Here is a 13031-nt window from a genome sequence, read left to right on the forward strand (position 1 = left end):
GGTTATTCTAATGGAGCTAATCCAGATTCATTTAAGAGACAGTGATTAGATCATTCAGTCTTACTTAAAGGCAACAGGAACCGACACATTGCAAAACATAAACACTGCAATTAAAAGCCTCAGAAACAATATCTGCTGTGCTTATGCTGTGATTTAAATAGCTCAGATGATGTTATGTGTCATCCGCCAGCCAGCAAGCCCTGAAAGCTAGAAATTAACTGTGGGCTGTTTGTTTCCAACAGCTTGCTTTGAAGTATCATGCCATGACTTTGTTTGGAACAAGCAGATGGAAACGGGGAAGGCGCGCCAAACATAGGAAAACCCTTCGTTTTCTGGGGGCCCCTCTGGCTTCTGTGACTCACACAGGCACTTGCTTGCCATGTGTGATGGACCATTAACTGTTACATGAAAATGTGTGTAAAAGAGCCTGGATTGCAAATATAAGAGGCCTGTTCTGAGCAGATGAGCGAAGGCTGCAATCTGATATGAGTCTCACAGACTGTAACTCCCCAAAAGTGTAGCTATATGAAACTTCCTTTCTATCCTTGTATTAAAGGAAATATCTCTGCACCTATATGTGGCTTCATAACTATTTAGTGGCTAGGAGAGGGCAAGGGCTGCTAAAGTAGATGTTGATCTCCCAGAAATTATTAAGGGGGGCATGCAGAAGCACTGTGACATTGTCTTGCACTATTCTTATTATTGTTGTTGTTGTTTTTATTATTATTATTTTATTACTAGCTATGCCCGGCCATGCGTTGCTGTGGCATTGTCTGGTGGTGTTGGTGAGAACTTGTTGAGGTAGTGGTGGTATTGAATGTCTGTTGTATGGTTGTCTTTATGTTTAGTATGCATTTGGTTGTTTGTGTACTGTGAAAGTGGTCAGGGTAGAGGGGTCTATGTCCCTGTGTAGTATTGTATAGTATTTATACGTTGTCCATGTGTTGGGAATGCTTGGATTGTGTCCTGCTGCATAGTAGAAAGGGTTGGGCTGGATGGCCCTTAGGGGTCTCTCCAAACTCTTGTGCCTGTCCCCTGGGCTGAGTGCGTTGCTAGGAGACCAAGTGGGCGGAACTTAGCCCTCTAACTGGCAGCAATTGGATAAAAACAATTATTCCTCTCCCTCTAATTGGGACTTTATTTTTCTTTTCTTTTTGTTGTATCAACCTAGAGCCGTGGATGATGGGTTGTGTTGTCAAATTTCGAGGTTAGGGGGCCTGTAGTTTTGTTGTTTTGTCCACTGCCCTGATGCCATCACTCTTTTATATATATAGATGACACAGCAAACAAGATAGATATGCTGGATTTCGTTTCACAAAATCACAAGTCGAACACTTCCCAAGTGTCTAGGACTGTGTGATGTATTTTCAGATGATGCGTGCAGATCCCAGTAGGGTGGCCTTTTGCAGTTGGCAGATCGTAATTTTGTCAATGTCTATTGTTTCCAAATGCTGGCTGAGATCTTTTGGCACGGCACCCAATGTGCCCATCACCACTGGGACCACCTGCACTGGTTTCTGCCAGAGTCTTTGAAGTTCAATCTTGAGGTCCTGATAGCGGCTGAGTTTTTCCTGTTGTTTTTCGTTATTATTATTATTATTATTATTATTATTATTAGCCACTATATGCTTTTTGTCTTTTAAAAGAGACTCAAAGGAAAGTAGTGTTTGAGGAAGTATGGAATATCTCCTTACTCAATGAGTTTTTCCTGTTGTTTTTCGTTATTATTATTATTATTATTATTATTATTATTATTATTAGCCACTATATGCTTTTTGTCTTTTAAAAGAGACTCAAAGGAAAGTAGTGAGCGGCATTCCATGGACACCAATATTAAAAAACAAGGGAGTTAAGGATGGATGGGAGTTTTTCAAAAGTGAAATACTCAAGCCGCAAATGCAAACAGTGCCAACAAAGAAGAAAAATAAGACAAGTGCAAAGAAGCCAGAATGGATGTCCAAAGAACTTCTAACTGAGCTAAAGCTCAAAAGTGACATGCACAAGAAGTGGAAAAGGGGAGAAATCACCAAAGAAGAATTCAAACGTATAGCCAACACCTGTAGGGAAAAGGTTCGCAAGGCTAAAGCGCAAAATGAGCTCAGGCTTGCCAGGGACATAAAAAACAACAAAAAAGGCTTTTTTGCTTACGTTGGTAGAAAAAGGAAGAAAAAGGAGGCGATAGGGCCTCTGCAAGGAGAAGATGGGGTGATGGCGACAGGGGATAGGGAAAAGGCAGAACTGCTCAATGCCTTCTTTGCCTCGGTCTTCTCACAAAAAGAAAGCCATCTTCAACCTCAGCAACATGGAATGGATGAAGGATTGGGGGAAATCCAACCCCAAATAGGGAAACAAGTTGTCCAGGAACACCTGGCCTCTCTAAACGAATTCAAGTCCCCAGGGCCAGATCAGCTACATCCAAGAGTATTGAAGGAATTAGCGGAAGTTATTTCAGAACCACTAGCAATTATCTTCGAGAGTTCTTGGAGAACGGGAGAAGTCCCAGCAGATTGGAGGAGGGCGAATGTGGTCCCTATCTTCAAGAAGGGAAAAAAGAACAACCCAAACAATTACCGTCCGGTCAGCCTCACATCGATACCAGGCAAGATTCTGGAAAAGATCATCAAGGAAGTGGTCTGCGAACACTTAGAAACAAAAGCGGTCATTGCTAATAGTCAACACGGATTTATCAAAAACAAGTCATGCCAGACTAATCTGATCTCTTTTTTCGATAGAGTTACGAGTTGGGTCGATACAGGGAATGCTGTGGATGTAGCCTACCTGGATTTCAGTAAGGCCTTCGACAAAGTCCCCCACGACCTTCTGGCAAATAAACTAGTAAAATGTGGGCTAGACAAAACTACGGTTAGGTGGATCTACAATTGGCTAAGCGAACGAACCCAAAGGGTGCTCACCAATGCGTCATCTTCATCATGGAAAGAAGTGGAGTGCCGCATGGCTCCGTCCTGGGCCCGGTTCTGTTCAACATCTTTATTAACGACTTAGACGAAGGGTTAGAAGGCACGATCATCAAGTTTGCAGACGACACAAAACTGGGAGGGATAGCTAACACTCCAGAAGACAGGAGCAGAATTCAAAACGATCTTGACAGACTAGAGAGATGGGCCGAAACTAACAAAATGAAGTTCAACAGGGACAAATGCAAGATACTTCATTTCGGCAGAAAAAATGGAAATCAAAGATACAGAATGGGGGACGTCTGGCTTGACAGCAGTGTGTGCGAAAAAGACCTTGGAGTCCTCGTGGACAACAAGTTAAACATGAGCCAACAATGTGATGCGGCTGCTAAAAAAGCCAATGGGATTCTGGCCTGCATCAATAGGGGAATAGCGTCTAGATCCAGGGAAGTCCTGCTCCCCCTCTATTCTGCCTTGGTCAGACCACACCTGGAATACTGCGTCCAATTCTGGGCACCACAGTTGAAGGGAGATGTTGACAAGCTGGAAAGCGTCCAGAGGAGGGCAACTAAAATGATCAAGGGTCTGGAGAACAAGCCCTATGAGGAGAGGCTTAAAGAACTGGGCATGTTTAGCCTGCAGAAGAGAAGGCTGAGAGGAGACATGATCGCCATGTACAAATATGTGAAGGGAAGTCATAGGGAGGAGGGAGCAAGCTTGTTTTCTGCGGCCCTGCAGACTAGGACACGGAACAATGGCTTCAAACTACAGGAAAGGAGATTCCACCTGAACATCAGGAAGAACTTCCTCACTGTGAGGGCTGTTCGACAGTGGAACTCTCTCCCCCGGGCTGTGGTGGAGGCTCCTTCCTTGGAGGCTTTTAAGCAGAGGCTGGATGGCCATCTGTCGGGGATGCTTTGAATGCGATTTCCTGCTTTTTGCGGGGGGTTGGACTGGATGGCCCATGAGGTCTCTTCCAACTCTACTATTCTATGATTCTATGATTCTAGTGTTTGAGGAGGTATGGAATATCTCCTTACTCAATGAGTTTTTCCTGTTGTTTTTCGTTGTTGTTATTATTATTATTATTATTATTATTATTATTATTATTATTATTATTATTAGCCACTATATGCTTTTTGTCTTTTAAAAGAGACTCAAAGGAAAGTAGTGTTTGAGGAGGTATGGAATATCTCCTTACTCAATGACTTTGTGCTCACATAACCCTGATTACGCAAGCACACCGCCAAACTGTGGCCCATGGATACTTACACATATTAATATGTGTATTAATACATGGGGAAGAGTTCAGCACTCCTTTCTTCCTAAGTTCTCTTGGTTTATATAGGACAGTTTGGGGAAATGTCCCAAATGTTAGCATGCCATACATAGCGATTTCTTCCCTATACCCAACATAGTGGGAACACTGTTGACCAAATGCATAAGCAGGAAGAAGGAGCTGGAGGAATCATAGAATCATAGAATCATAGAATAGTAGAGTTGGAAGAGACCACATGGGCCATCCAGTCCAACCCCCTGCTAAGAAGCAGGAAATCGCATTCAAAGCACCCCCGACAGATGGCCATCCAGCCTCTGCTTAAAAGCCTCCAAAGAAGGAGCCTCCACCACGGCCCCGGGGAGAGAGTTCCACTGTCGAACAGCCCTCACAGTGAGGAAGTTCTTCCTGATGTTCAGGTGGAATCTCCTTTCCTGTAGTTTGAAGCCATTGTTCCGTGTCCTAGTCTGCAGGGCAGCAGAAAACAAGCTTGCTCCCTCCTCCCTATGACTTCCCCTCACATATTTATACATAGCTATCATGTCTCCTCTCAGCCTTCTCTTCTGCAGGCTAAACATGCCCAGCTCTTTAAGCCGCTCCTCATAGGGCTTGTTCTCCAGACCTTTGATCATTTTAGTTGCCCTCCTCTGGACGTTTTCCAGCTTGTCAACATCTCCCTTCAACTGTGGTGCCCAAAATTGGACACAGTATTCCAGGTATTCCACAGTAGTTGTTGGACTCAAAATCCCATCAGTCTCAGAAAGCAAGTCTGGAGTCAGGGACAAAGGGATTTGTTTTTACCATCAACTGGAAAGTGCATTTGAAGAAGTGTACTAAGTTTAGGATAGTTTATGGAACTGTTTCTTAAACCGTTGGTCCTGATCTCATATGGCAGTGGTTCACATCACAACCTGTGGGTCCCCAGGTGTTTTTGGCTACAACTCCCAGAAATCCCCGCCAGTTTACCAGCGGTTAGGATTTCTGGAAGTTGAAGGCCAAAACATCTGGGGACCCAAACGTTGAGAACCACTGCCATATGGGGTCTCCTTAGCTCAATGTTGGGGTCCTGAAAAATCTGTCAGCAGTAAAAGGTTTGTGAATGCCACCTAGTGGCTGTTTTAGTCATTTACACACATCTGGGTTGTTGTATGTCTTTCGGGCCGTGTGGCCATGTTCCAGAAGCATTCTCTCCTGACATTTCGCCCACATCTATGGCAGGCATCCTCAGAGGTTGTGAGGTATGGAGAAAACTAAGCAAAGAGGTTAATATATATCTGTGGAAAGTCTAGGGTGAGAGAGGTCAGTGTGAATGTTGTGGCTGATTTCTCTGGTTGAATTAGTCTGCAGTGCCTTTCATGTTCTTTGACTCTTGTTTGGGCGCTGCGTTTGGTGGTCCCTATGTAGACTTGTCCACAGCTGCATGGTATCCGGTAGACTCCTGCATAGCCATAGCAGAGCATTTGATGAACCAGCCTGGACACAGAATACTATTTGAGAACACAAAAATGCTGGACCATTCTAACAACTATCATGTCAGACTACACAGAGAAGCCATTGAAATCCACAAGCATGTGGACAACTTCAACAGAAAGGAAGAAACCATGAAAATGAACAAAATCTGGCTACCAGTATTACAAAACTCCAAAATCAGAACAGTAAATAAAAAGCAATACTCTGAAACAGAGGATTTCCAGACATGAATCAACCAAGGGCAGTTAACGACTCTAAACAAAGGATGCCCCAGAGGCAGGAAGAAAACAGCAGATAAGCTTTTCAATGCTAATTAAAGTGATTAACTACACAACATTCACACTGACCTCTCTCACCCTAGACTTTCCACAGATATATATTAACCTCTTTGCTTAGTTTTCTCCATACCTCACAACCTCTGAGGATGCCTGCCATAGATGTGGGCGAAACGTCAGGAGAGAATGCTTCTGGAACATGGCCACACAGCCCGAAAGACATACAACAACCCTGTGATCTCGGCCATGAAAGCCTTCGACAACACATTACACACATCTGTTGCGTAGTGTTTATAGTTTTTTCTGCAGAAGAAACTTCAGCTGTACTTCATAAAAAGGAAAGTCTGCCTGTTTAGCAAATCTTGTAAAAACTGGTTTGTTATCAGTACATGTTAGATTTTTATACCTATTTTTTATTCCTATACTGTATACCCGAGGTCATGTAAAAATGTCTCGGGCTGAAAGTAGCTACAAGGGAAAAATTCAAGAAGCCCTGGTTTATACTACCAACTTTGTTATCTCTGTTAGTCTCCAAGATGCTATAAAATCTCTTTGCATGCAGTATATAATATCGTAAGAAATGTTAGATACAGATCAACAGAAGCCTATGGCGAATACAATATAGATAACTATCAATACCATACAACACAGTACAATAGAAAAAAAGAGACATGAAAATATGAAACAAGTGCAGTTTCAGTATGCGTCTCTCCTTTGTTCCCTTTTGTTTGAGATTCTTATTTATCGTATAGATATTCCCCAAGTCTACTGAATCAAATCAGACCCATTGTTCCCATTAATGGTAATTTTCACAGAATGGTGTTTCTGAAATATACAGTACAGTTCTCCAAGGAGAACACCGGCGATATAGCAGAATGTGACTCATATGGAGATTATAGTGCTTTAATCTTCTACAGTACAATCAGTCAAGGACTTCACAGACAGGAAGGCCATACACACATCGGAGAAAAGTAGACTGGAGAGAAAGAGAAAAGAAAAGAAAACGATGGGGGAAATGGTTAATTACCGTAACTGCTTCAGAGAGAAACAAAGCTTGTAATGGGTATTTTAAACTCAATACAGTAGAGTCTCACTTATCCAACGTAAACGGGCCAGCAGAACGTTGGATAAGCCAATATGTTGGATAATAAGGAGAAATTAAGGAAAAGCCTATTAAACATCAAATTAGGTTATGATTTTACAAATTAAGCACCAAAACATCATGTTATACAACAAATTTGACAGAAAAAGTAGTTCAATACATAGTAATGTTATGTAGTAATTACTGTATTTACGAATTTAGTACTAAAATATCACGATGTATTGAAAACATTGACTACAAAACTGCGTTGGATAATCCAGAACGTTGGATAAGCGAGTGTTGGATAAGTGAGACTCTATTGTACTTTAATGCATCTATTCCAGAGATTTTTTTCCATTCATCTTTAATATTACTTCAGCCATTCATACATTCTCCATACAAAATATATTATCTAAATACAATACAATGCATTGTTAGAATTGTCACCATTATCCAGAGCTTCAAGGGTACATTATACATCTAAAGGAATAGCAGCAAAGTTCACAGGGAAATGAACTGATTTAGGAAATTCCAGACGCTGTGTGCAACTACTTCTTCCACTGCTACAATATCTCATGCATTCTGCAGGATTTACTCATTTACACACAGAGCTTATATTTCGAGCCCACATTAACAACAGGACCTGAAGGGTGTGAACTAGGTGCTCATGGTGTCCTTTATTATCTGTTTCTTAAGTTTTTCTAATGTGATGTTTTTCTAATTTGGGGATCTGTTTACAATAAGCACAAAAACTAGAACAGCACAAGAGTAAAATCTATTCACACACAAACACTAGGTCAATCAATACAAAATACGATTATATGACAAAAATAGAAGCCTCCACATTTTAGACTGGAACCCTACATTAAGAATCTGAAGATAGCTCAGTTAGAGAGTTGCAAATTGAGAGATGTTGTCATATTGTAGTTCCTCCATTCTCCAGAAAATGCCTCTCATCCTACAGTGGTACACATAACAACTTTCCTCATCCCTCACCATTGGTTATTTATTTATTTGCTACATTTATATGCCGCCCTTCTCACCCCGAAGGGGACTCAGAGCGGCTTACAAATTAAATTTACATACAATATTATATTGTTAGCATAGTATAATACTGGTAATAAATTACTATATTGTACTGTATCAATATATTATTAGTAATATTACATGTAAAATATAATATATAATTAATATTATTATATTGTATTATTAGTATTATAATAGCATAACATGGTTATGCTATGTGAGACTGATGGGAACTGCAATCCTAAGCCTATCTGGACAGCTATCCCTTGGCTGCCCCTCCACAACTCAGCCAAGTGAGTAAAGTTCTGCCTGCACAGTCTATAAAGCACTACCACTTTCTTGCATGCTAGGTGCAGAGGGAGAATTCACCCACAGCTTTAAGGGGGAATTGACATTGTGGAAGTAATGCAGTTAGACACCACTTTAACTGCCATGGCTCAATACTATAGGGCAGATATGAGCAAACCCAGGCCCGGGGCTGGATGTGGCCCCTTGGGCTCTTTTCTCAGACCCTCCTCTCTCTCACCATCCTATCCTTCATTCTCTCTTTCCTTCCTCCTTCCCTCCCTTCTTTCCTCCCTCTTTCTCCTTCCTTCTCTCTCTCTCTTTCTCCTTCCTTCCTTCCTTCCTTCCTTCCTTCCTTCCTTCCTTCCTTCCCTTTTATCTCCTTCTCTGGAGACTTTTCCACAGAGGCTGTCTATTGGGAGTGCTTTGATTGTGCCTTCTTGCATGGGTTGGACTGGATGGCCCTTGAGGGTTTCTTCCAGCTCTAGAATTCTAGGATTATATATCAGGAGTAGGCAATACGGGTCTCATGGAGACACTTTTTTGTCTCCTGTCCACCATCTCATCCTGATGAAGACTAACCCTTTTGAGATCCAAATGTTTCCCATTTTTCCTTCACTTTCTGCCACCAGAAGAGAAGAGGAAGAGGAGGAAAGGGCAGGGAGGGGACTTCCTCCCAGCCCGCCCACCTCTCTCCGGCCCACGATGTGGCCCCCAAGTGAAAAAGTTTGCCCATGCCTGCTATAAGGTCATTTTTTTCATGTCAGGAGCAACTGGAGTTGCTTCTGGAGTGAGAGAATTGGCCGTCTGCAAGGACGTTGCCCAGGGGATGCCCGGATGTTTTTTTGATGTTTTACCATCCTTGTGGGAGGCTTCTCTCATGTCCCCGCATGGAGCTGGAGCTGATAGAGGGAGCTCATCCACGCTCTTCCCCGGATGGGATTCAAACCTGGCAGCTTTCAGGTCAGCAACCCAACCTTCAAGTCACAAGGCTTTTATCCCCTAGGCTACCAGAGGCTCCTATAGGATCATATGAATTGCAGCTTGACAAGGTATTTAGCATTCTCCGCCAAAGAGTGCTGGTGCCTCACCAAACTACAAATCCCAGGATTCCATGGCAGAGTCATAACAGTTAAAGTGGTGTTAAACTGTATCAATTACAGTGTAGATACACTCTAAGTTGCCTATTCACTTTTTCATAACTCTCATCACATGTCATATGTGATGAGAGTTTGCAATTTCATTACCAGGTTTATTAATACAAATGAGATCGGAAGAAACAACAAAATGCCGCACCTTCCCTCAGTAATAGATAGTTGCAATGCTCTCTTCCACATGGCTGCCTATTTGCACAAATGGTTGATGCTTGATTCGGATAATCATCCCTAGCCAGCACTACTCTTATAGCAGTGGTTCTCAATCTGTTGGATTTCTGGGAGTTGAAGGCCAAAAACATCTGAGGACCCCAGGTTGAGAACCACTGTCTTACAGCATCCAGATGTATTTCACCTTGCTAGTCTGTTCATTATAGAAGGAATCCACTTCCCCAACTACTTTTTGCTGTTGCTGGGAGAAAACTCTCCTTTCCCAGTAACTATACCTATCATCCGCTCTATTTCTGGCTCAGCGGGAGGGGAAAAGAGTGGCTTTCTTCCCCACCTTCCAGCAACTAATAGAAAACTCTCAAGAAGAATTAGGAAAATTTTTCCAAAATCTCTCATGGTTTCAACATGCACAAATTAAAGAAAAATTTAGTAGGGATGTAAAAATTGGTTTTAGTGAGTCTGAAGGTGTATGGGACAAATTACTAATATCTAACAAAAAAGAGATTTTTAAAATTTATAACACACTATTAGGGTGGTCGACTGAAGAGGAGTCAGTGAAACAATGCATGACAAGTTGGGCCAAAAATATTGGTCGTACTATAATTTTTTCAGAATGGGAACAAATCTGGAAAAAATATATATACCTATGCCTGGGACTTAAAAGAAAATTGGCTAAAAATTTTCCACAGGTGGTATATGACACCTAAGAAATTGGGAATTATGTATAAAACATATTCGAATAACTGTTGGAAATGCAAGTCCCAAGAAGGTACATTTTACCATCTTTGGTGGTCTTCATGAAGAAACACAAAAAAATTTAAATAAATTTTTTTCTATGAAACCTGAATCTTACTTATTAGGAATGTTGGATGCATCTTTAAACTGGGAATTAAATGATGATAAATTATTCATTTATATAACAACGGCGGCTAGGATAGTTCTGGCCAAAAAATGGAAATCAGAACAGATTCCCGAATTAGATCTTTGGTTAGAGAAATTGGAGGAAATAAGAGATATGGATCAATTAACTTTTTATATGAAAGAAACAAGAGGTAAACCCGTGAAGAAGGCCAATTGGGAAAAAGTAGACATATATTTCAAAGAAAAAGACTAAATAAAAGAAGAACCGGGACAATAATGATATCTTAATTTACATAAACTGTTATAAAAAGAGGAAAAAATGTGTGTATAAACTTACCCCATTCCTTTCCCTCATTTCCTTTCCCCCCTTTCCCTTTCCTACTTTTCCTTTTCCAATTGTAATCCTCTTACTCCTATTTCCCTTTCCTTCCCACCCTAAATCTATCCCCACGGTATTCCTTATGTAACCTTCCCTTGTTTTTAAGTTTGTACGTCAGCATCACTTTAATTAAAAAAAATTAAAAAAACTCTTCCACCTACAGCTTTGTTCTCAGGGTAAATTATTTCATTTTAAGAGACGTCCTCTTTAATGCGTGATTGCAGTTCCACAAAAGCTTACAATTAGAAATATTTTCCACCTAAGAAAGTCCATGCTGGCATATTAAGCAGGTAAGGGAGAAGGTACCACACCTAGCATATTTTGCAATGTTAAAATTTGGATACGTGTGAATAAATAAAGTGATAAGAGCTTAGACACAAAGCCTAGAATCATCTTCTGTGTAAGGCTGCAATATGAAAGCAACCCTCGCTTAGGGCAGTAATCTCCATCCTCCCCTGCAACCCAGTTTGTGCTTGGTTCCTCATGCCTGGCAGACTCTTGTTCTCCTTTGGAAAAAGATATATCAACCTCTATCTATTACTGGGAAAAGGTTAATCTTAGTAGCTAGCTTTCCTCCACTGTCTCCAAGGCAACCAAACCCATTTGGCCACAGCAACTACCTGCCGCCAACAGCTGAAATGGCTGGGTGAGCCCTTACTTAAATGAAAAGTTTATTAGGACTGAAATGGTTTGGAGAAAACAATGGCCTCAAGGAGAACTTCAGCTTCCTACAAGCAAATCAACATCCAAGCTTCATTGTCAACATGGGGTTTATAAATACGGGTATCACTTCAACAGCCTGGTTTGTGATCTCTGGTTTGCTGTAATGGGCGTCATTACATTAGAAGGTATTTTCTGCCAGACTTATTCCACACATTACTCCAAAACATCCTTTTTAGTCCAACATACATTTTTATGATGGAAATGAAATCAGATTTTACAAGGGTCTAGCACAGTGGTTCTCAACCTGTGGGTTCCCAGGTGTTTTAGTCTACAACTCCCAGAAATCCCAACCAGTTTACCAACTGTTAGGATTTTTGGGAGTTGAAGGCCAAAACAACCCACAGGTTGAGAACCACTGGTCTAGTTCTAAATGAGGGCCTAAATCTAGGTTCAAAGTGTGCCTCCCATTTATTTTATTTTCGTGTCAGGAGCAACCAGAGTTGCTTCTGGAGTGAGAGAATTGGCCATCTGCAAGGACGTTGCCGAGGGGATGCCGGGTGTTTTGATGTTTTATCATCCTTGTGGGAGGCTTCTCTCATGTCCCCGCATGGAGCTGGAGCTGATAGAGGGAGCTCATCCGCACTCTCCCCGGGTGGGATTTGAACCTGGCAGTCACGAGGCTTTTATTCCCTAGGCCACCAGAGGCTCCGTGCCTCCCATGAAATCACCACTAATGCCCCTTTTCTCTTTGTCACTTTCTAATCTTCTCTTACTCAGTGCTTCTTCCTAGTGAATAGATTATATAATGAAAGGCTCCCCATCCAAAAAAGGCTGCGTTAAAAAAAAGTGTCAGGGAGAAGGCTACACAAGGCATTGTTGTCACTGTGTGGCTTCAAATCATTTCAGACTTATGGCAACTCTAAGGTGAACCTATTTCAAGGTTTTCTGAGAGTGTGTGACTTACCTAGTGGGTTTTTATTACCAAGCAAGGATTCAAAACCCTGATCTCTAAAAGCATACTCCAACACCCAAACCACTACGCCACACTGGCTCTAGCCATGTCTTACCAAATCAAGTGATTGATGTTGCAATTTGGAATATTTGGCTTCCATCTGCTGCAGTCAAGGATTGGGTTCATTCTAGCACTCTGGTCCAATTGGTTTCACGTTCCAATATTTTCTTATATCAAAGTCTTTCCCCAAAATTGTGACATCAGGCAGGTATCAGAGTAATTAGTTTATATCACAATTTTTGGGAAGAAAGAATTTGGTGGAATAACACACAAGAAAAAGGGACTGCAAGGACCTCAGTGTGAATCCAGTGGGTTAGAACTTCCATATTTTTTGCTTGTTGACTGCTCAGTATAGATCAAGTATTTTTAGGTATTCTGTTATGCTAGAACTCCCTATCTGCCCATTGTCAACATTAATATTCTTACTATGAATGAAATATTTAAAAGCTTTATCATTGTTTAT

At 41.4% G+C, this 13031-nt stretch overlaps 1 protein-coding gene across 2 annotated transcripts in view; it reads right to left on the bottom strand.

Annotated features, from left to right (window-relative positions):
- rgs9 (regulator of G protein signaling 9) overlaps window positions 1–13031 on the bottom strand; it is a 127564-nt gene that overhangs the window by 58886 nt on the left and 55647 nt on the right. The gene's annotated exons all lie outside the window — the stretch shown is intronic.

This window comes from Anolis carolinensis, chromosome 2 (genome assembly GCF_035594765.1).
Source record: "Anolis carolinensis isolate JA03-04 chromosome 2, rAnoCar3.1.pri, whole genome shotgun sequence".
In the NCBI taxonomy this organism is placed as follows: domain Eukaryota; kingdom Metazoa; phylum Chordata; class Lepidosauria; order Squamata; family Dactyloidae; genus Anolis; species Anolis carolinensis.